Source organism: Balaenoptera physalus (assembly GCF_965194825.1).
Source record: "Balaenoptera physalus genome assembly, chromosome: 1".
In the NCBI taxonomy this organism is placed as follows: Eukaryota; Metazoa; Chordata; class Mammalia; order Artiodactyla; family Balaenopteridae; genus Balaenoptera; species Balaenoptera physalus.
Window position 1 is genome coordinate 20486123 of NC_138882.1, and position 25028 is coordinate 20511150.

The 25028-nt window shown below is 38.1% G+C and overlaps 1 long non-coding RNA gene across 1 annotated transcript in view; it reads left to right on the forward strand.

Annotated features, from left to right (window-relative positions):
* The first annotated feature begins 519 nt into the window (after positions 1-519).
* LOC309644610 overlaps positions 520-25028 on the forward strand; it is a 773586-nt gene continuing 749077 nt past the window's right edge. Inside the window, exon 1 of the long non-coding RNA XR_014254517.1 lies at positions 520-3596. This is a non-coding gene — a long non-coding RNA (uncharacterized lncRNA). The remainder of the gene's footprint in view (positions 3597-25028) is intronic.

Genomic DNA, 25028 nt, shown 5'->3' on the forward strand with positions numbered 1-25028 from the left:
ATAAACTTCTGTTTGGTTGCTCTAATAAATAAGCAAAATCAGGAGTCACTGAGCAGTGGGGCAGCCAAGCAGGGAGACAATTTTAGGAACTGTTTGAGAAATATGCTTCCTCTTACAAATACTTTGACTTCAGTTTTCAGCCTTGGTTTTGGAGCCTTAATTTTAGTATATAAGGGTTTCTTTCTAGTTATCTCAAGGGAGTATTATAACCTGTTCAGGATAAAATGTATTTATAAATCATCCAATTTTTCAAATAAATAGAAGCCTCTTGGAAGGTTTGTTGTTTGTTTTTTTCTGGTATATGTGAAAAGCAGTCAGATAAAATGCACCAAAATTCAGCGCATGGGGTAGGGAGTAGGGGTTGGAGAAAACCTCTTTTCATGCAGTCAGCTGGGAATTGAAACATGGCAGGGCAATATGAAATTTTTTCTGTGGGTCACAGTATTTTTTCAGATTTTTTTTCATTTTAGCTGATTAGCCAGAGTTTTAGTACACCTGTGGTTCCCTACTCTGCTGTTTTTTTTTTTTTAATATTTTATTTATTTATTTATGTATTTATGGCTGTGTTGGGTCTTCGTTTCTGTGTGAGGGCTTTCTCCAGTTGCGGCAAGTGGGGGCCATTCTTCATTGCAGTGCGCGGGCCTCTCACTATCGCGGCCTCTCTTGTTGCGGAGCACAGGCTCCAGACGCACAGGCTCAGTAATTGTGGCTCACGGGCTCAGTCGCTCCGCGGCATGTGGGATCTTCCCAGACCAGGGCTCGAACCCGTGTCCCCTGCATTGGCAGGCAGATTCTCAACCACTGCGCCACCAGGGAAGCCCTCTGCTGTTGTTTTGACGTGTGAAAATGCTATAATTTTTAACTCTTAGCAATACTTAACATTTAATCATTGCTTTTGCAGGATTGTTATAGGATTAGTCAAAATATATATTAAATTCATAATACAGTGAATGGTACATAAGAAGTATTCAATTTTTTCTAGATTTATCGAGGTATAATTGACTAATAAAAATGTATATGTTTAAGGTGTACAATGTGATGTTTTGATATATGTATGCATTGTGGAATGATTACCACAATCAAGCTAATTAACATATCCATCACCTATAGTTACCTTTTTATTTTTTGAGAGCAATTAAGATCTGCTATGTTAGCATATTTGAGGTGTACAATACAATATTATTAACTATGGTCACCATGCTGTATATTAGATCTCCAGAGCCTATTCATCCTGTACAACTGAAATTTGTACCCTTTGATCAACGTTTCTCCATTTCCCCCACCCTTAGCCCTTGGTGACTGCCATTCTACTCTCTGTTTCTATGAATTTCTAAGAGTCCACATATAAGTGAGGCCATGCAATATTTGCCTTTCTGTGTCTAGCTTATTTCATTTAGCATAATGTCCTCCAGTTTCATCCATGTTGTCACAAATGGCAGGATTGCCTTTTTTTCCTAAGGCTTAGTAATATTCCTCTGTGTGTGTGTTTGTGTGTGTATAGACGGTTCCTGACTTAAGATTGTTCGACTTATGATTTTTCGACTTTATAGTGGTATGAAAGTGATACGCATTTAGTAGAAACCATACTTTGAATTTGAATTTTGATCTTTTCCTGGACTAGGATATGAGGTACAATAATCTCCTGTGATGTCCCCAGTCAGCCACACCATCATTAAACAACCGATACATTTACAACCATTCTGTACCCATACAACCATTCTATTCCCATATAACCATTCTGTTTTTCACTTTCAGTACACTATTCAATAAATTACACGAGATATTTAACACTTTATTATAAAATACACTTTGTGCTACACAATTTTGCCCAACTCTGAACATGTTTAAGGAAGGCTAGGCTAAGCTATGATGTTTGGTAGGTTAGGCGTATTAAATGTATTTTTGAATTATGATATTTTTAACTTACGATGGGTTTATTGGGATGTAACCACATCCTAAGTTGAGGAGAAAATATGTACAGTATCACATTTGTCTGTTATATGTCACATTTTCTCTAGTCATCTGTCAATGGACTCTTATGTTGTTTCCATAGCTTGACTATTGTGAATAAAGCTGCAGTAAGCATGGGAGTGCAGATACTGTATCTCTTTAAGATCCCTATTTCATTTCCTTTGGATGTATACCCAGAAGTGAGAATGCTAGATCATATGGTAGTCCTATGTTTTTTATTTTTTGAGGAAACTCCATACTGTTTTTCACAATTGCTATGCCAGTTTACATTCCCACCAACAGTGTACAGGATTCCCTTTTCTCCACATCCTCACAAACACTTGTCTAAAAAAAAATCTTTTTGCTGATAGCCATTCTAACAGGTGTGAGGTGATATCTCATTGTGGTTTCGATTTGCATGTGCTTGATGATTAGTGACGTTGAGCCCCTTTTCATGCACTTGTTGGCTATTCGAATGTCTTCCTCTGAGAAATATTTATTCAGGTCCTTTGCCCATTTTAAAATCAGGTTATTTGTTTTCTTGCCATTGAGTTGTTTGAGTTCCTTATATATTCTGGATATTAAGCTCTTATCACATATATGTTTTAAAAAGATTTCCTCCCATTCTCTAGGTTGTCTCTGTTGTTTCCTTTGCTGTGCAGAAGTTTTTAAGTTTGATTTAGTCCTGTTTGTCTATTTTTGCTTTTTTTGCCTGTACTTTGGGGGTCAAAGCCAAAAATCCTTGCCCAGACCAATGTCAAGAAGTTTTTTCCTTATGTTTTCTTCTAGTAGTTTTACATTTACAGGTCTTACATTTAAGTCTTTAACCCATTTTGACTTGATTTTTGTATGTGGTGTGAGATAAGGGCCCAATTTCATTCTTCCCCATGTGGAGATCAATTTTCCTGGCACCATTTATTAGAGAGACTATTCTTTTCCCATCGTGTGTTCTTGGCAAGAAAGTGCACATTTATGATAGGGTAGGTTTTGTACTGCTGTTTTCAAGATTTCTCAAAGTAAAATATCTAATATATAGACTTTTAAGAGTGGAAGTTGTTTCAATGCTAAGATGTCACAATTAAAAAAACTAAAACTCACTAGTGTGCTGGGGAACCTGAACCACATGGACTCAAATTATTGATCCTTCTGTTTGCAAATCTATTTGACTAGAGCTGAGTGCTCTCATAGAAAGTCAGACCAATTCAGAAATCACTCTGGGATTCAGTGCACACTCCATAAATGCTTAGTAAACACATAACAAACCCTACCAGGCATTCGGATTCACAATAAGGTTTATCATTTGATCGTGTTTGAGATCAGGAAAAGTTAGATTCTGTGACTTATTTTTTACTCAGATAATAAATTAACTAGTGACTGGAGCTGATTGAGTAGATTAGAGAAAACAACCGATATTGTGGACACAGTCATTTTTCCTGTGTAATTAACAAGGGATGCTTTATGATTGAAAACACTACAGAGCAATTCGTAATTTTAAAATTGCTTTCTCGGGGCTTCCCTGGTGGCGCAGTGGTTGAGAGTCTGCCTGCTAGTGCAGGGGACACGGGTTCGAGCCCTGGTCTGGGAGGATCCCACGTGCCGCGGAGCAACTGGGCCCGTGAGCCACAACTACTGAGCCTGCGCGTCTGGCGCCTGTGCTCCGCAACAAGAGAGGCCCGCGCACCGCGATGAAGAGTGGCCCCCGCTTGCCGCAGCTAGGGGAAGCCCTAGCACAGAAACGAAGACCCAACACAGCCCAAAAAATAAATAAATAATAATTAAAGGTGCTAATAATTTTTAAAAAATTAAAAAATAAAATAAAATTGCTTTCTCAATCCTGGTCTTATTCATTCCTGACCTTGTAAGTTATAGGCTGCATTGGCTGGAGTCAAGCAATAGTAGGGCAGAATCATCCCTTCAACAATTATTGGTTATGTGACCTGGCACAAATCATTAAACTTTCCTGAACTTTAGTTATTTTCATGTATAAATTAAGAAAATAATAGTTATCATGTATGACCATTATAGAAATTAGTTTAACATCATATTGGACACATTGCAGGTGCTTGGTTTATTGGGAACAATTATTGTTGTTATTGTTCTTGACATAAATTGGAGAGGGGTCAGTGATTCTGATTTATAGAAACGAAGACCCAAAGAGTTTAAGTGACTTGCACTGCTGCTCTGTGTGAAGTGCACACATCTGCACCATGTGTGCAAGGGGCACCAGCTGAAGAGTGAGGAGGTTGGACCCAGACAACCTCATTAGCCACCTGGACCGTGGCATGGTTGATTTATTTTATGTGTACTGTCTTGTGATGCTAAAACCTTAAAAGAGCTTGGACTTCTTATTTAACTTTTATTTTGTTGCCCAGAAATATTACAGAATCACTTTATATGATCACTTTGAATTTTCTTATTATTTCAGAGGCAATATAAACATGTATTAACAAATTATTAGGTAATGATTGATAATGCTTTGTTTTTAATTAATTGTATTAAACTATAGCTTGCTGTACAATTTTGACTGCCAAAACTTCATCACACTGCAGGGATTGTAACTTGTTAGTTATTGCCCTGGGATTGACCATCAAATCATCTGGAACCTGAGTAACTATCATTTGGCAGTGATTTTTCTTTCTTTTTTTTTTTTTTGCAAAAGAAAAAGTTTATATTACTCCTAACAAGTAATCCTCTGAGATCAAATTTTTGAACTCTTAGGAACCTAGAAAAAGTGATAAATATTTGTGGTTCTTCACTTATTCCCCATGGAGACAAAGGGTTATACAATCACAGATATATATGGAGAGAGGTAGTATATTTTTTCCTTCATATAGGCCATTGGTTTGAATCCATAAATATTTTAGGCTTTCTTTCCTGGATAACTAAATACAAAAGGAGCATGGTTTGGTCCACTCATTCAATAAAATATTAAGAAATTAGATTCTAATATTTCCCAAATTTTGCCTCAGAGAACTCCAATTTTTATATCAAGCAGCTTGTTTTGAAAGTTCTAATACATGTGATAGTCTTTCTCTGGTGTTTGCCTTTTTTTCCTAAGGGATCTATTATTAATGACAATAAAAAACATTCAAATTATTAATTAATTCATTTTTCATATAACAAATATTTTTAAGTGCCTACTATGCAGTGATGTGCTGGTAAGCCTACTCTTTGGAACAAAAAGCCTTAATTTGCAGCATTTGGTGATTTCTGGGTATGTTCGTTCCCCTGTGGCTGACTTCAAACTCTCCGCGTAATGCCGCTGAACACAGAGTTGGAAAGAGGTAAGCAGCTCCAGCCTACCCCTGACCCTATCTGACCCTATGTGTCACATACCTTGGAGACACACATATATATAATACTTGTACCAGATGAAAATGGAAAAATTCAACTAAATGTCAGAAAAAGCTAAGATGGTTTGAACTATTTTTTATTCAGGTCATTTGCATTTACTTTTCTATGAATTACCTGCTCATGTCCTTTGCCTATGTAATGACTTCTTAGAGTTTTAAAATTCTGTACCTAGTGAGAATGTATAATTTGTCTCATACTTGATGAAAGTACTTTTCCCAGTTTACCTTTTTATATTGATTAGCAAGTTTTTGTGATAATATGGAAATTAACATGTTTGTTAAAATCATCTTCATATTTTCCCTTTGTAAATCCTTCCATTGAATTTAAGCTTAGCAAGTTCTTCACCATTCAGAATGAATAAATATTTACCTATATTTTCTTTTAATTCTTGTGATTTTAATTTTTTAATATTTAAGTCTTCATTCTGTTTAATCTTTAGTTCAGTGTATAAACATAATTTAAGGATACTATCTAACAAATTATACTTGAAAATGGATAAAAAATACATTAGAAAAAACTTTCTATTGGAATTTTGATTATAAGTGTGTTAAGCTTGTATATTAATTTGGGAAGATTTGTCATAGTAACATATTACTTTAATATGAATAACAGCCAAATTACTTACCTTACAAGTCAATACAAAAAGAACAACCAAAAGGTGAGGTATAGAAGGGGCCACAGAGGACTGTGAAAGGGGATCAACAATTTGAATTTGGGTCAATGCTCACTTATAGTTATTAGCTGTGAATGCTTAACCATGTCCCTGAAGATTTTTGAACATGTTTCCCCATCTGTAAAATGGGAATAATACCCTCCCTGTTTACAATGTAGACTTGTTGTGAGGATCAAGAAAGAGTAGGATTATCAATGCCTTTTAGAACATTGTTATGTATATATATATATATATATATATATATATTTAAATTAATTAATTAATTAATTAATTTTTTGGCTGTGTTGGGTCTTCGTTTCTGTGGTAGGGCTTTCTCTAGTTGCGGCGAGCAGGGGCCACTCTTCATCACGGTGCGCGGGCCTTTCACTATCGTGGCCTCTCTTATTGCGGAGCACAGGCTCCAGATGCGCAAGCTCAGTAGTTGTGGCTCACGGGCCCAGTTGCTCCGCGGCATGTGGGATCTTCCCAGACCAGGGCTCGAACCCGTGTCCCCTGCATTGGCAGGCGGATTCTCAACCACTGCACCACCAGGGAAGTCCTGTTATGTATATTTTTAAGAGTCAGATTATTTTGATCCCTGTAGAGATCAATATTCCCCTCACAGGGACATACCAGAACCAGAATCTGAAAACTACAACTGATTTCAATTTCCTTCAGTTGGGAAATTTATAAACTATGTTCACCATCTGCCTAGCCCTTTTAAAAATCAAATTGTTCATTTTTTTCCTCCTTTCTCACTGCAGATACAGCTTATTTACAAAGACCAAAACTTTTAATACTGAAAAGAATGCCTTCGTATTTTATAAGCAGGAGGCCTGTCAAGCAAATTGCTCTTGGCCGGAAAGCAGATCATATATCTTGAGCTTATCTACCTTCTCTAGGCGGCATCCAGCCCTGATCGCCCTTGGATATGCGCGCAGAGCTTTGGCAGACTCACTCAGGCTGTCTGGGCTGGGGCCGCCTCGCCCAAGCCATTTGAAAAAGGCTCTCTCTCCCCAGCCTGTGGTTTAGGAAGCTCAGCTTCTTCCCCTTGAGTGATGACTTTCTGCTGTCATTTTCAAAGGACCTACTACTGTTTATTTGGAATTTAAACATCTGGGAAGCTTAAAAGACCAAATTTGTTGAGGGCACAGTCTGCACTCTATTTTTATGTGCAAGAGATCCATGACTAGTAAACATGTTGATAGCAGGATTTATTAAAATGTAACTTCTGCAATATAATCGAGGGCCAGGAAGACTGAGTTCCATCTTCTGCGGCACTGTTCATTTTATATCTGGAAGAAACTTGAATGATCACTAGCTTAACCCATTTGTTTTGCAAAGAAGGAGGCTGATTCAGAGAGGTGGTGACTTTTCTAGGCAAAGTGGCCAGTGAGTGGCAGAGCAGAAAAGAATTTGCTTCCTAGATTTTCTCCACAAGGCTCTGTTACTGCATCAGTCTGAATAGGACACTGATGCAATGCAAAGTGTTAAAGAGTGTTCTGGGCAATCTTGGGAGGGAAAAGTTATAGACCGTTACAGAATATCCTAAAAATATCTGGCTCACAAGATTTTCAGACACAGTCCTTCAAATGTCTGAAAGAAGTAGTAACATTGGGAAAATCATCTTTGCACCTTGAACAGTTTTCTTGGGTCTTAGGTATCCTCTTTCTCATTTATTAGAAAATACTTAATGCAAATAAATGTTTTTACTTAGGCTTGTAGTGGAAAATACTACATTTGATCACAGCCCAGTTTTCAAAAATATGAATGTCCAGATTTGATCATCTCCTCAGCCAGTCTGATCAGCTCTGCAGACTGGTTTTTATTAGAATTGGGGACCAAAAATCTACTTGCTGAAACCCCTTTGGCTGGCTTTCTGGACTCTTCTTAGACTGCCCCCATCTGACTTAGCAACTTTAATTTCCACTTGTCCCCCCACAGGAACTCTGCTTTTAATGGACTTAATTCAAACTTAGAAAGTCTTTTAAACTTTGTTAATTTTGGTCTCCAAGACTTTTTGTTCATGCTCCTCCTTTCCTTGGAACAGTCAACTCCTTTTTCTCACAGACAGTTTTAGTTAGCTATGGTCTTTCCTGGGTGTCAACTTCCAGGGTCCATGTCATACTGACTCTTACACCTTCTGACCTTGGCTCTCCAACGAAGAAGGATAGAGAATGCAAAATTTCCCTTATGAGTAGCCCTGAGACCACTAGGTTATTGTAGGGGGCAAAGACAAAAATGTGGGAGAAGAGAGAGAATCAAATCAAGAAGCTGCTTCCATTTCTTGTCACAGAACTTGCTCCAGTCAGTTCTGACATGGCTTCTCTATTGATTCTTGAATTCTCATTACCACAAGTGAAATGACAGCCCTTAGGGTGTTCTCATTTCCCGAATTTCTCTGGCTTTATTTCATGGTCTCTTTCCTCTGAATGACCTTGTTTCTCTTTGAGTCATGGCAGCAATAATTTGCTTTTCATAGAAATATCTATATATATCTATATCTATATCTCTATATATAGCTTTCCCCTCAAATAGTTTCAGGTATTTACTTTCAAGATCTACAAGGACTATTGTAAGAAAAATAAATTAGGCAGACAGGCTGTGGCTTGGGTAAAATGTCTGCCAGAGGCAAACTAGAAATGCCTCTTCTCGAAGCTTATAATTTCCAATGACATATCTCTGTCATAACCAGTCATCTTGTATTATCATGAGCTGTGTCTGTGTTTCTTTCTCCCAATCGTCTGTGAGCTCAGTTTTATTCATTGTTACATGCCAAGTACCTAACACACTGTCTGGTGTATTGTAAGCCCACAATAAATGTGTGTAGGACATTAAAGAAATTTTAGATTTCTTAAAAATAAAACAGTATTGTAATAAGTGAGAAATCCTTTTTTATTTTTCTCTTTAGCTCTTCTTTCACTTTTTGTTTTCCTTTAGTGCCAGAAAAAATGATGGTCTGGACACCTCAGGCAACAAAATGGCATCTTCCTTCTCCGTCACACAACCTTCAAGTTTCCCTTGAATATTACCTCAACTTGTTATGTTTGCTTTGTCTGTGGGGTGGTGAGCATCTGTGCTTTCTATTTAAGGTTGTGTGTAAACATTTTCTTTTATGAAAAGAAAAAAAGGCCAATTCTTGCAGCAATAGTTTGCTGAAGCTGGTGAAATGGATTGGTTTTGTTGACAAATCGTCTCGGTCTGAATTGCTGACATTTCACAGCCCTCTGCTGGATTGCACAACATTGTGCAACTTTATGTGGAAATAAATGAGTTTATTAGCAATGAGTTGTATGCTTGTGGCTGTGTCTGTGCGTGATCATAAGCATCTTTTGTGGGTACTTACAGCAATAATGACACCACCTTTTTTTCAGTTCACCCTTTATCATAAACTATGCCATTATTCATTTCAGTGGGAGCATCTGACCTCAAAGAATGTTATGAGAGTAGCTTGTTGAAACAGAGAAATGGACAGTAGGCTCTGAGTAATCCTCCCCTGGCAGGACCGTGTGATAGTTGAGCAGACGGCTTCTTCTATGTTTGGTGGTCTGTAATAGCTCTACATTAAACCGTTCACATCGAACACAGCTTTGCCACACTAGACCCAGGAGTTTTCAGCGACTCAAAACAGCACAGTGTTTTCTGGACTAGTCAGCCCTAGTCATTGTGGGGTGAACCTGTGCTCTCCAGGGTGAGGAGACTCAGGTGAATGGAGGTCCCTGTCTTCACAGAGCACACAGTCTCAGAGAAATGGACAAGCCCCTGAAGGTGCTCAACCCCTCAAATGGCGGGAGCCTAGAAATAAGCACAGAGCCAAACAGCTGAGCTCAAGGGTGACTGGGATGGCTGGTGTGTACGGGGATGTGGTGAGATAGGCAAGGTTAGCAGGGAAAGCTTTGAGGGAGATGAGCCCTGGACTAGTGAATGGAAGGACTAAATGTTATGGTCAACAGAAAGGAGTTGAGAGAATGTTCTAGTTTGCCTGGGGTGGGTCATTTGGGAAGTTAGGAGGAAGGAGTCATGAGTTGTGGGATACAGAAGGGAAATGAAACTGTTAGATAAGCAGGCCAGCTAAAATTCCCTCAGGAAAAAAAAAATAATCATTACAATCTGTCTGAATCACTAACGAGTTTTAGGTAAGACACTAAAACAGAAGCAGAATCTGGGCTCTGTTCAACAGATGTTTACTATGCGTTTGCTATCAGCAGGGCAGTAGGCTTGGCATTGGAGGACAAAGGTGAGTAAGAAGTGGTCCTGCCATGAAGGATCTCAGTCTGGTCAGAGATGGACCGTGAATGGCTTGTTTCAATATGCAGTGGAAAGCGCTGCGCTAGAGGTGTTCCCAGCGGCTAGGGAAGCGCAGAGGGGTGGCACCCAATTTGACCTTGAGAAGAGGGGGTGCTGTGGAGGATCACAGGTGAGTATTAGAGGAGGCATAGGACGAATTCTAGTAAAGAAGTCTGTGTGTGGTTGGGGGAGTGGAGAGAGTGGGAAAAATTCTTCTAGGTAGAAGGGGTAGATTGAGGAGAAGCCCTCACCCATGAAACACACATGATATCTGCGAAGCTGCGTGCTGAGTTGGAACTGCTGGACCATCAGCTTTGAGTAGAGGTTGTGTGGGTGTGGGAGATACACCTGGGACCACAGGCATGGGCTGTGTTTCCATCGCAGGAGCTTATCTATGGGTAATGAGAACCTGTGAGGGGTTTGAAGACGGGCACTAGCGTGGTGGGATTCCAGAATCATCCCTCTGCTTAGTGTGAGGAAGGGTAGGAAGAAGCGCTGGCTGTTTACAGTTAAGAGACTGTCCTAGTGGGAGGTCCTGAGGACTTGACGAGGGTGATGGCAGTGAGAATGGAAAGGAGTGATGGGTACAGAAAGCATTTTTCATTTAAAATTCTGAGGGTGCTGGAATTGTTAGAGCATGACGGGATGGAGAGAGGAAGGAGTCTGGGATCACTGTGAGATTTCTGGCTTTGATGGCTGAATTCATGGGGCTGCCTCCAGCTCCCCTGGGGTTGGACAGTTTGAGGGGCCTCAGTGGCATTTACTGTAAAGGAAGAACGGAAGTGGCTCGACTTCACTCCTCCCGCTAGTAGTTTGATTGACAGAGAACTGGAGTTTCAGCGCCGATCCTGGCTCCATCCCTTCCTGGTGTTTCTGTCACGACAGGCAAGGGAGGGAACCTCTCACAACTTCTGCTTCCTCATCTGCAGGTGATGATAGTGGTGTCTGCCCTAGAGGGGGCTGTCAGGACCCCTCTGGAGGTGGACGGGAGGGGCCGTGGAGTGCTGCGCTCCTGGTGGGCCGCAATGTTCCTAAGATGGTTCAGCACCCATTTTCTCTGCTCGGCTGTGTTCCAACGTGTGGGGAAATAGTGGAGCTCTGCCCCAAGAACCCCCTCTCACCACGAATGCTAACTGAGCAGACACTCTGGACCAGCAGAGACGACTCAGCATTTCCGAGGGTTTGTGGGTTTAACTCTGAGTCAACGTTATTCTAACACTTTTTAGTTCACTTAATATTTACAGAGCATAGTAGGTGGCGGATAGAGGCACAGAGCCGGGAGGGGCTTCGGTGCCAGCAGAATCCTTTCTTGCAGCTCTAGGAAAGCCACAGTGATATTTTTTCCCCTCCTGGCAATTTTTTAATAGTTGAAAAATTTGAGCAGTTTTAAATGTTTGCTATTAAACAATGAAAGGAATAAGGAGGCCACAGTGGAATCATTAGGTTGCAGTTCTGAATATATGAAAGTCAAAAAGAGGCTAAGTAAGGGATATTCTTCTGCATCTCCCCGCCTCACCCTGCCCCCGTAAAAAGTTTGCCATAAGCCACCATGGCTCAGAGTTCACAGACAGGAAAGCAATAGATAAATCACAGAAAAGTTCCTGAAAGTGCCCTGTGACTGACACTGTTTCCTATTGGTGCTGGGTTGAGCTGGCATTGGTTCTTCCAGAAGAGTCAGAAAGTTTCACATGAATTTTCTTTTAAAGTTAGAAAAACCAGTCAGGAGAAAAAAAAATAAGAAAAGTTCTCCTCCCCCCCCCCCCCCCCCCCCCCCGCTTCTTTTAATATCGTTTTCAGTAGCACAATGCATTTAAAGTAAGGCGTAGTTTCCTCAGAGTAATATGGCCTCAGGACATGATTTAGATGGAAAATTTAAGTAAGATTAATGCAATTTATTATCCGACAGGATATCCCTACAAGCCACACTATTTGGCTGAATTTTAGATTCCCAATCTAATATTTCAGATGAGATTTCCAGATGGGTGTCTTATTCCTCTATTAGTTTAGTCAGGGTGACATAGAGTTTGTAAAACGGGAGAGATTAAACTAGTTTTAACACTTGATTAATCATTGAAATTACTTTGTGATTGTTTGAATTCATTGACTTTTGTTTATTAAGTCACTCCCTAAAATTCAAAGCCAACACAAACTAGAGGCACATTTCCAGCTTTGTTAATTTATTTGATGACTTCTTCAAAGGGAATTTTTTTAAAAAGTAGTAAATTTATGGTTACATTGAAAGGCTGCTCAATGCTTGCTCCTCGCCTTTCAAAAAAGTAAAGTGTGGGTTTATAAGACTGAGGGAAACACACACACACACACACACACACACACACCAAACTCATATTCTAATTTCCTGGAACATTTCTGGGCAGATAAATCTTGTAAACAAATTGGATGAATAATTATCAGAGCTTTTGCAACTTTCATCGAGAAAACAGAAGGATAGAACAGAAACTGTGTGAGGTGACAAACCACACATATATTCTGCCATTTTATAAAACACTGGCAGGTCTGTTAAGGGAGGTGAATTCCAGAGCACCCAGTGGGGCTGTTGTGAATGGAGGGGGAGCTATGGAAAGAGTACCATAGACAACTGAACGTGGTCCACAGCAGGACCCAGTTTTTAGCACAGAGGGAAGGGGAAGGGGGCTGATTCAGAAAGTGGACAGAGTTCCAAACCAGAACTTCTTTTAGAGATATGAAAATTTCCTGAAGTCTGGGTTTGGTTAATTGATTACAATGTCTTTTCAGAGACCTATCAGGACCAAACTAGTGAGTTGCAGACATAAATCTGAATTCCAGAGTCTCCGACTAACCCAACTCATAAATGAATTCCTAAATGCTGACTGAGCCAGCAAGACCCAGCTTTGGAAAACCACTTGGCAGGAATCATTAGTTTCAAAATGAGATGAACTGCTCTATTTAGCCCTCATTCAAAACTTTACAGAAATGCCAGATTTCCATAAACACAGGTTTCCTTGAATTTCCAGGGCTTTGATTAACTGGTAGATGAGGTTGTCTCACAAATACAGATTTGTATGCAATATTCCGCTTGGACGAAATTGAGAATTGGAAGCCAACACCAAGTATTCCCTCTTCTTTCTAAGATGTTAACTCTTCCCTTGTTTTTCAGAAAGCTCTTTCTGTTACGAGGAGTTTGGAGAATTAAAAATTAGTCTACGGTTTAAAAAGTGGCTAGAGATCATATTCTTGTCATTTATGTCACCATTCATTAAGCTTTTCATGACTGATCGACAGCCTACTGCTTTATAGCGTGGCTTTAATGCCCCAGAGGAAAAAGAGAATTAAAAAATTCACTGCTGTCTCTGCTGAAAAAGCCATAAAGTTGTGGCTTCTACTAAGTTAAGAGATTGCTTGCAAGGAGATATTTTCATGTTTTAATGTGTTTTCATTTTTCCTCTTATGACTGTTTTTCTCCATTGATACTGGCACATTAGGCAGAGTACCTAAAATTGGTGCAATGTACATTCACAAGGTTAAAAATTTGGGTGGTTGCTTTCTTTGGCTTTTATATTCAAGTCAATAAAAACAAAATAAATTTGGAGGGTAAGGAGCCAATTTTCTGTATTCTGTGTTCTGTTTCATTCCAAAGGAGTGAGTTTGGAGCCCAACACTGACCTGAGTTATGACATGGATTCCACTGCCTTTGTGGGCTTTTCCCATATTTCTTTCATTTCCTGTTATTTGTCCATAGGGTTTTAAACATCAGAGATTATGCAAGAAGAAAGTATTAGTTAAGCTAGTTAGGCTGCCTCAACCAGGTTGAATCTTTTGTTTTCAGTGGAAGGACTTAAAAGGTACCCAGTGACCAGGTTTATGAAGTCCAAGTTGAAGCTTAACTTAAAACAGGGTAAAAACACCCGCAGATATCAACAAGTTCAGCTTCGGTTTTAACCTATGTCTGGGTAGTAGAAACTCACATGCCTGTCTAAATGAATTGAATCTTACATGTGGTTTTCCAAAAGTTCAGCATCCAGTTATAGAAGGGAATATAGAAGCCAACCTAGAAAAGGCATCCATAAGACAGAGTTTTGCTCCAGGTAACAGGATGGATGGCATGAGCATTCCTGAAATCAGAACATGTGATGTTGCCCAAGAATGAAAAGGAAGTCCCTATAGTAGTTTTTTTGAATAAGACAGTTTCAATATTTTCATCTGAGATTTGTCATGATAATAACCCTTTTACTCAGGCTTTGATGAAGGCTTTGCCTGCAGTACCTGGTAAGCAGCCTAGAGATAACACTATGGTGAGGTTTGTAGATTGATACCTGTTGTCTTTATCATTTACCTCCTGCCCTTCATCCTCCCCTTCCTCATCATAATTACCATCATCACCATGACAACCATCCTTAGTGACTAATTTAGCGATTGGCCAGGGCAAAACACAATTTAGCCAATTTCACTATTTACTTCTTCTCATCCTTCTTCTCCTCTTTTATTTTTTTCTCTTTCAAGGACCAAAAATCAAGAAGATAAGATTTCAGAAACTGTCCCTATAGAATCCCACAAAAATGTGTATGTTTGAGGAGCTTGGCTCCAATGGAATAGGCAGATGCAGAACTAACTGGCAAGTACTCCTGAATCTGACTACCTTATGGGACTTCTGGGATTAGTCCTTGGAGCCTCCTACTATACAGTGCAAAGGTCCTGAGAAATTCCATTTCTTCATAGGACAGAATAAGATGCCCCAGAACTTAGGGTTTTGTGTAAGGGAAGAAAAAGTATGGGGACACTGGGCAGTAAAGTAAGGGAGTAAAGTAAAGGAGTGTGAATAAAAGAAGGCAGCAGAATCCACTCAACGATAAGTCTGATTTCCATTTCACACTATGGGCAGGACTCATTTGATTATAGAAACAAGAGGCTTTGCCAACAGCGATCTTGGGTTGTGTGTACTGTTAATGCACAGGGGTTGAGTTGCTACATGGGTGTACTTTCTCTCACTTGGTTATTTTTCTGTGGAGTCTGGGATGCCTCCAAAGTTCCATCTTCTCTTTCTCTTGGAGTGCCTTGTCACCTGCTGCCTCTTGGCTCCTCGAGGATGGCCACCCGCCACTATTACTGCTCTTGGAATCTTCTATGAAGGAACTGTGCACCTGTACTTAAAGTGGTTCTTTTCTACCTTCACTTATTCAAAATTCTTTTTTTATTTTTCATTTTTTGTTGCAGGTTTTTTGTGTTCTAGGCAGTGTACTGGGCACCAGGAATACAATGGAATTTGTAGTCTTCAGAAGAGGCTGACATTAATCAAGTCATCCTAAAGAAAAGTAAATTGCAAGTGAGGCAAATTCTGTGACAGTAAACTACATGACAGGGCACATCACCACGCATTTGGCCTGCTCAGGAAGGGCTGGGATGTGACAACAGTGCTGAGTCTGGAGTTTGAGCAGGAATTAACTAGATGAAGAAGGGAACGAAGAATGTTCTGGTTAGGGAACCAGGTTGTGCAAAAGTATGTGCTCTCTCAGCCAAAACCATGCTGTGGCCGGTGTGTGGAGGTGCAGTAGGGGTGGAGAGAATTACCCCAAAGCAAAGGCACATCTTTGACTTCTTCCATGTCCCCAGGGAGTAAATCTCCGTCCTTCCTTCAGACAAGCAACATGTACACACACCCCTCCCCCACCAGCCCTCATGTATGTCATTTCAGTCTATGGAAAAGCGGACCACGAGTTGAGTTTGCCTTTGGGGGCACCACCGCGTTAGCCTACAGTGACCTCTTTCAGAAATGATACCTTCTTCCACTGTAGAACCTACAAGATTCTATCTTCTTATAATTCCTTGACTTTTATTAGATCTGACCTATTTTATTGTTTATTTCATTCTGGATTCAGTTCCTTTAAAATTCTGACTTCCCACTTCAGAACACATGTCATGCATACCTGAGTAACCTTCCTCCCACTTTGATCCATTGCCCTGGACCCCTTTGTCCCTGGGAGTTGTTCTGAAAATAGCACCCCACCTGGGTCATCTCCAGTGAGACCTGGGCACGCATCTCTTTGTATGGTGACCCTGAAATCATACGGCTATGAAGAGCAGCTGTCTTGTCAACTACTTTTCTTTTTTTGGAACGCGCCGTGCGTCATGCGGGATCTTAGTTCTCCAACGGGGGATCGAATCCGTGCCCCATGCGGTGGAAGCGTGGAGTCTTAACCACTGACTCGCCAGGGAAGTCCCTGTCAATTACTTTTTAATGAGGGCTTTGTTGTTGTTGTTCTGGTTTTTAAATTAGCACATACTAGCTTTGGAAAGTTGCAAATATGGAAGAAACAGAAATGTATTAAAAAACACCCATATATGCAGAAATGACCAGTACAAATATTTTTGTGTATTTTCTCCTAGTATATGAATATATATTATATATTCATATTAACATACATAGTATATATTTTTATTTTTGATTTAACATAGTAATAAGCATTTCCCATGTCAGTTAAATTATTGGTAAACATTATTTTTAACGGCCATTAATATTATTATAGTTTACTTAATGCATCCCTTGTTGTTTGTCGTTTTGGGTGCAATAAACATTTTTGTGTTTAAATCCTTGTACCGGTTTTGCTTGATTTCCCTAAAATAGAGTCCAAGAAGAGGAATTATTTGCTTGTTTCCTTATTCATCATTTACTACTTTCTTCTTTCATATTAGTGTTCTTGGGGCTGGTGATTCAAAACATAAATAAAATACGATCCCTGTCTTCAAGGAGATTCAGGCTTGTGCTAGATTAAAGTATAGGCACATTTTAAAGTTCTTGACACATATTTTCAAATTGCTTTCCAGAAAGTTGTATCCACTTGCCTTCTACTATAGGAAAATGTCTGTTCTAAGGTATTTTTCTAGTATCTTTTCCTTTTGAGAACTTGCTCTCCCTCACACCTGTGATTCACGTGGGGTGGCCATTACACGTGGTCATCTCCATCAGGAAGGACACCAATTACAGTACTTCTTCCCTGGCTTCTCAAAATAGAAAATAACAGCAATGCAGCAATTCATCCTGGGTCAGTATATTACGCAGGCTGGGCCATCACAGTTGTTTTGTTTTGTTTTTAGGGGAGTTTCTCTTTTTTCCTTTAAAATTGTGAGCTATGAAGAGGACCAGGTATACCGGAGCCACAATTGATCACATTTCCTAACACATGGAGACAACCAGCCTGAGAACTGATCCACCACAGGGCAGAGTAGAGCTGAGGGAAGGAGTGGAAAGAGCTGAACCCTGATTACTAGGTGGGACCCCTGGGGTCCACCAATGACTAAAACCAGCTGGCACTACTCCTATACCTCTCTCTTATATGAGCCAAAAAATTAATTCATTTTTCTTCCTTCTCACCTCCCTGTCTTTTTCTTTTTTGTTTTCTTCTTTTGTTAAATTGGTTGGAATTGAGTTTCTGATGCCTGTAGAGACTCCTTAGTGTATATCACCTAAGTTCCTGGTATCCACAGTCCCTGGTATCACCTTAGAAAGTGCTATTAACATAAAGAAATTCCTTTTTGGAAAAGAAAATTCTATATCTTGGTCTGAAATTTGTACACATACATTTGTGCTTGACAGTGAGGCTGAGCGTTTTTTTTTTTTCTCATTTGCAAATCATGCGAATCACTGTTTCAGGTCTTTGTTTTAAACATTTTGCATAAGTTTATTTTATACTAAAGATACACAGGCTACATGTTTGTGGATTATTTGTTTATCTTATGAGTTTTTACTTAGGGCAATTTGCTTTTTTGGTAAAATTTATTTTTTAATAAAAATTTAATTTTTTTGTAAAATTTGAATTATTTTTCTTTGTAAGTTTTCCCCGTTTTTAAATTTAGAATTCCCTTCCTTATAGGACTTTTTTGTGTGTTTTCACTTATAAACATTCAAACTTATTTTTGTGTGATTTGAGGTTGATTTTTTTTCTGCCTTATTGGCTATTTGTTTTGTACACCATTGTCTAATAATCTGTTAATTTCCCATTGACTCATAATGCCTTGGAAAAAAATTATATGTTATGTTCTTATAAACACAAGAATATATGATAAGTTTTGCTTGGGGGTCACTTATGATATTTCATCGATATTTAACGTCATTTCTAAGTCTATATATACAATAGGATTTGGGTTCTACACTATGTGTTTATTTCAGTCACACGTAGACAGGTAACTACTATGTCACTAGTATAACTTCTGATTATACAGGAGAGTAAATTATAATACATTTCTTAATTATTTATAATATGGAATTACATATTGATAACTACCATCTATTGAGCCATCCCATGTCCTAGGCACTCTGCTATATTTAATTCTTTTCACAACTCTATGTGGTAGAAATTATAATTCTTCATAGAAATGAGTTTATTATTATTTTATATTGTTTAAATATTTTCAAAATTTTCAGTTTTAATTTCTAATATGGTAAATATTGATAGATAAAATGCATGTAAACAAAAGGTCTTTGGGGATAGTTAATAACTTTTTTTTTAAATTAATTAATTAATTAATTTATTTTTGACTGTGTTGGGTCTTCGTTTCTGTGCGAGGGCTTTCTCTAGTTGTGGCAAGCGGGGGCCACTCTTCATCACGGTGCGCGGGCCTGTCACTGTCGCGGCCTCTCTTGTTGCGGAGCACAGGCTCCAGACGCGCAGGCTCAGTAGTTGTGGTGCAAGGGCCTAGTTGCTCCGCGGCATGTGGGATCTTCCCAGCCCAGGGCTCGAACCCGTTTCCCCTGCATTGGCAAGCAGATTCTCAACCACTGCACCACCAGGGAAGCCCAGTTAATAACTTTTAAAAGCATAAAAAGATCCTGAGATTTTAAAAGATTGAGAAATGCTGATCTATCTCATAGTAGGCTCTATATAATTATTAGGTATTAATATTATTAAATTTTGAATTTTTATTTAGTTATAATTGGTATACAATAAACTGCATTTTGAGTGTATAGTTTGATGAGTTTGACATATGAATACTCCCATGAAACCATTGCCATAATTAAGATAATAAACATATCCATTACTCCCAGGTGCTTTGTAATTCACCCTTTCCTCCCTAGAGTTCCTGGATCCAGCAGACCCACTGGTCTGCTTTCTGTCAATATAGAGTAGTTGGTATTTTCTAGAGTTTTATTTAAATGGAATCATACAGCATGCACTCTTTTGTAACTGGATTTATTCAATTCAGCATAATTATTTTAAGATGTATCCATCTATATTGTTGTGTATATCAAGAGTTCACTTTTATTGCTGTGTAGTACTCCATTGTATGGATGTATCACTACATATTTATCCATTCAGCTGTTGATAGACATTTTGGTTGTTTCCAGTTTCGGGCTATTACAAACAAAACTAATATGAACATTCGTGTACAAGTCTTTGTGTGGATATCTGTTTTTAATTTCTCTTAGATAAATGTCTAGGGCTAAAATGTCTGGGTAATGAATGTTTAACTGTTTAAGAAACTGCCAAAATGTTTTCCAAAGTGATTGTACAATTTTACATGTCCTAAATTCCTATCGGCAGTGTATGAAAGTTTCAGTTCCTCCACATGCTTGCTAACACTTGGTATGGTGAATTAAAAAAGAATTTTAGTGGATGTGTAGCAGGGTCTCATTGTGATTTTAATTTACATTTTCATATGTTTATTATCCATTTATATATCTTCCTTGGTGTAGTATCTGTTCAAATCTTTTGCCCATTAAAAAAGTTGGGTTTTTGCATTTTTATTATTGAGTTATAAGTGTTCTTTATACACTCTAGATACCAGTCCTTACCTGGATATAAGATTTGCAAATCTCGTCTCCCAGTCTGTAGCTTGCTTTATATTTTCATAACAGTGTCTTTTGAAGAACAATAGCTTTTAATTTTTAGGAAATCCAACTTGTTATTTATGTTATAAATTATAAATATATATTATAAATTACTGATATCACCATATTACAGATGGTGTCTTTTATGCTTATTTTAAAAACCTTTGCCAAATCTAAGGTCACCAAGATTTTCTCATTTGTTTTCTTCTGGAAATTTTAGAGTTTGGGCTTTTACATCTAGTTCTAGGACTCATTTTGATTTAATTTTTACAATGGTGTGCCCATAGACTCTCTATTTCATCTATTTGCTGCTGCAGATATCATCCTGTCTTGATTACTATAGATTTATATCTAGTCTTAAAATAAGGTAGTATAAGTATTCCAACTTTGTTCCTTTTGTTTCAAAACTTTTTAGTTTTTCTAGGTCCTTTAAATTTCCATACAAATTTTAGAATCAGCTTGTCAATTTGTACACAATGGCCTGTTGGGATTTTGATTGTGATTATGTTGTATCTAGTTATTAATTTAGGAAGAATTTACATCTTAAAATTATTTTCTTGATTGCTAGTATTTGCCTGTGAATATTCTTTTATTATCTTGTAGGTACTGTAGTGATTGATGTTCCCTGTTTCTAATGCTGGTAGTTTATATTTTCTCACTTTTCCCCTAGATGTTTATCAAATTTGTTTATCTTCTCAGGGAGCCAGCTTTGATTTAATTAATTTTAATATTATTTTCCTGTTTTCTACTTCATTGATTTCTGCTCTTTATTATTATTTTTTTGTTTTTGCTCTTCTTTTCCTTGTCCCTTAAGGTGGACATTAGGATCACTGATTTGAGACCAGTCTTCTTTTCTAATATAAGCATTTAAAGCTATACATTTTCCTTTAAGTATTATTTTAGTTATTCCCCCACAAATAAGATATGTCTTGTTTTCATTTGTATTCCATTCAAAACACTTTCTAGGGCTTCCCTGGTGGCGCAGTGGTTGAGAATCTGCCTGCCAATGCAGGGGACATGGGTTCGCGCCCTGGTCTGGGAGGATCCCACATGCCGCAGAGCAACTAGGCCCGTGAGCCACAACTACTGAGCCTGCACGTCTGGAGCCTGTGCTCCACAAAGGGAGGGGCCGCGATAGTGAGAGGCCCGCGCACCGCGATGAAGAGTGGCCCCCGCTCGCCACAACTAGAGAAAGCCCTCGCACAGAAACGAAGACCCAGCACAGGCAAAAAAATAAATAAATAAATAAAAATAAATAAATTAATTAATTTAAAAAAAAAAAGAAACACTTTCTAATTTTCTGTTGATTCTGCCTTTGACCCTTGGGTTATATAAAAGTGTATTTAGTTTTTAAATACTGGGAGATTTTTCAAAGATATTTCTGTTACTCATATTTAATTTCATTCCATTATGGTCAGAGAACATGCTTTGTGTGATTTGAATATTTTTAAGTTTATTGAGACTTGTCTTATGGCTTAGAATATGGTTGATCTTGGTAAATGTTCTGGGTGCTCTTAGAAAGAACGTATTTTGCTGATGTGGGATAATGTCCCACAAATGTCAATTAGATAAAGTTGTTTGATAATGTTGTTTGTCTTTCTTACTAATTTTTTTTCTATCATTTATTGAGAGAGGTGTTAAATTATCTGACTATATTTATGAATTTATTTATTTCTCTTTTCACTTCTCTGGGTTTCTGCTTCATATATTTTGAATCTCTATTACTAGCTGCATGAACATTTAGGACTGACATGTACTTTTGATGAATTGACTGCTTTCTTACTATGAAATAACCCTCTTTATCTTTTATAATATTTCTTACCAGAAATCTGCTTTGTCTGAGATTGATGTAGGCATTTCCATTTTCTTTAATACTAGAATGATGGATCTTTTTCTATCCTTTTACTTTTAACCTATCTGTGTCTTTATGTTTAATTTCATTTCTTGTCGTTAGCAAGTTGTTTGGCTTTCTTTTTTGTTTTGCGTCTGTTTGTTTGTTTTCCAATCTGGTAACCTCTGACTTTTCATTGTTATGTTTAGATCATTTATATTTAATGTGATTATTGATATGATTGCTGTTTATTTTCTATTTGTCTCATGAACTTCTCCCTCCCTTTTCCTCTTTTTTGCCTTATTTTGGATTAATTGCACATTTTTTATGATTCCATTTCATCTTCTCTATTGGCTTTTACATTATGCCTTCGAAAAATACTTTTGGTGGTTACTTTATAGTTTGTTATATGTATCTTTAGCTATTAATAGTTTACCTTCAGGTGATATTATACTATATTACATAAAGTATAAGAATTTCATAAAAGTATTCTTCCATTTCTCCCTTTTTTACCTTAGTATTATCATTGTCACACATTTTACTTCATATGCTATAAGCCCAATGATACATTTTTAAATGATTTTTGTTTTAACTAGTTCATTTAAAAAGTGGTTTTGGGGGGTGGTGGGATGAATTGGGAGTTTGGGGTTGACATATATATGCTACCATGTGTAAAATAGATAGCTAGTGGGAACCTGCTGTATAGCACAGGCAGCTCAGCTCGGTGCTCTGTGGTGACCTAGATGGGGGGGATGGGGTGGGAGGGAGGTCCAAGAGGGAGGGGATATATGTATACACAGAGCTGATTCACTTCGTTGTACAGCAGAAACTAACACAATATTGTACAGCAACTACACCACAATTTTTTTTAAAAAGTGGTTTAAAAAATAACAAAAAATCATTTATATTTAAACATATATTTTGCATTTCTGGTGTTCTCCATTCCTTTGTATACATTCAAAGTTCTGGCTGCTATCCTTCTGTTTCTGCCTGAAGGATTTTCTTTCACGTTTCTTGTAATATAGTATTCAGGTGATGAATTTCTATAGATTTTTTAAGTCTAATAAAGTCTATTTTGTGTTTATTTTTGAAAGACATTTTTCTAAGTATAGAATTTTAGGTTTATAGAGGCCCCAACCCTCCAGCATTTTAAACCTGTTGCTTTATTATCTTTTCTCTTCAGTATGTAATGTGTCTTTTTTCTATGATTTTAAAAAATATTTTCACTTTATTATTCATTTTAAAGAATTTGATTATGACATGTGTTGGCATAATTATTCTTCATTTCTCTTCTGCTGAGCATTTTCTGAATTCCTTAGCTCTCTGTGTTTATAATTGCATCAAATTTGGAAAAGTTTTAGTTATTATTTCTTCAGATTTTTTTTCTTTATTCCTTTCTCTTTTCTTTGAGACTCTGATTGTACATATATTTGGTGGATTCATGTTGTCCTACCTCTCACTGATAGTTTGTTCATTTTCTTCTGCAGTGTATAATCTGCTGTTAATTCCATCCAGTATATTTTCCATCTAGAATGTTGTATTTTTCATTTTAGAACTTCATTGTGGAGCTTTTAAAATATCTTCCAGAGCTATCTTTCCATAATTATCTTCCATAACCTTCCTAAATATCCTCATAAATGTTTTCCATAACTACCCTTATCAGGTTGCTGCTTTCCTCTACCATTTTAAACATATGGAGTTTTTTTTATAATAACTGTTTTCATCTAGTGATTCCTTTATCTGTGTCCTTTCTGGGTCTGTTTCTACTGACTGATTATTTTCCTCACTATGGATTTTATTTCCCTGTTTTTCTGCATGCCTGGCAATGTTTTAATGGATGCCAGACTTGTGAACCTTACATTGTTGGGTGCTAAATTTCTTTGTTTCTTTTTTTTTTTTTGTATCCCTTTAAATATTTTTGAGTTTTGTACTGGGATCTGCTTAAGTCATGTGGAAATAGTTTGTGGCTTGCCTTGAAGCTTTGTTAGATGGATCCAGAACAGATTTCAGTCCATGGCTAAGTTGGACCCACTTCTGACTCAATACTCTTCTGAGGACCCTCATATGCCTCATACGTTCTGAGGTCTACATTCAATTGCTAGGGCTGCCGTAACAAAATCGCACAGACTGAGTCACTTAAACAACAGAAATTTATTTTCTTGCAGTTCTGGAGGTTGGAAGTCCAAGATTAAAGTATCAGCAGGGTTGATTTCCTCTGATCTCTCTCTCCCCTTGTCTTGCAGATGGCTGCCTTCTTGCTGTGTCCTCACGTGGTCTTTCCCTTGTGCATGTACATCCATAGTGTCTTGTTGTGTGTCCATATTTCCTCTTTTTTCTTTTTTCTTTTTGGCCATGCCGCGGCTTGTGGGATCTTAGTTCCATGACTAGCGCTCGAAACTGTGCCCTCAGCTGTGAAAGCGCAGACTCCTAACCACTGGACAGCCAGAGAATTCTGAAATTTCCTCTTCTTATAAGGACACCAGTCGTACTGGATTAGAGCCCACCCCAAATGCCTCAGTTTAACTTAATCAGCTCTTTAAAAGCCCTATCTCAAATGCAGTCACACTTAAGGTAGTCGGGGTTAGGACTTAAGCATATGAATTTTGGAGGGGGCACAGTTTATCCCATAGCAAACACTGCATACAACACATTTGAATTGACAGATTGACATGTTAAACTAGCCGGTGGAACCACTATCTATTCCTAGTTTTGTGTGAGCTCTGGGGCTTATTCTACCTGTTCTTTCCCTGGTCTTGATAATTTCTTCATAAATTTTTATAGATCCATCCTCAGCCAAAGACTCAAGGGAATCTACAGATATCCAGGGTTCTCTTTCTCTGAGCAATATTTTCTCTTTCTTTGTTTGGTACTCTTCTCTGTGAATTCCAGCCCCTTTGGACTCCTCTAACTTGGAAGTTTGTCTTCTAAACTCAGGGCACCACCAGGCTCTGTTTCGCTCTTCCCTCCCTGCACTACACCTTGGAAACTCTTTACAGGCAATAATCTGGAACATCTGTAGGGCTCACCTTGTTTGTTTCCCTTCTTCCAGGGGCCACTATCCTGGACTGCCTATTGTCTGAAAACAACTATTTCATGCATCTTTCCACTTATTTAATTGTTTAAGTTGGGAAGATCACTCTAGTTTGCTACTCTCT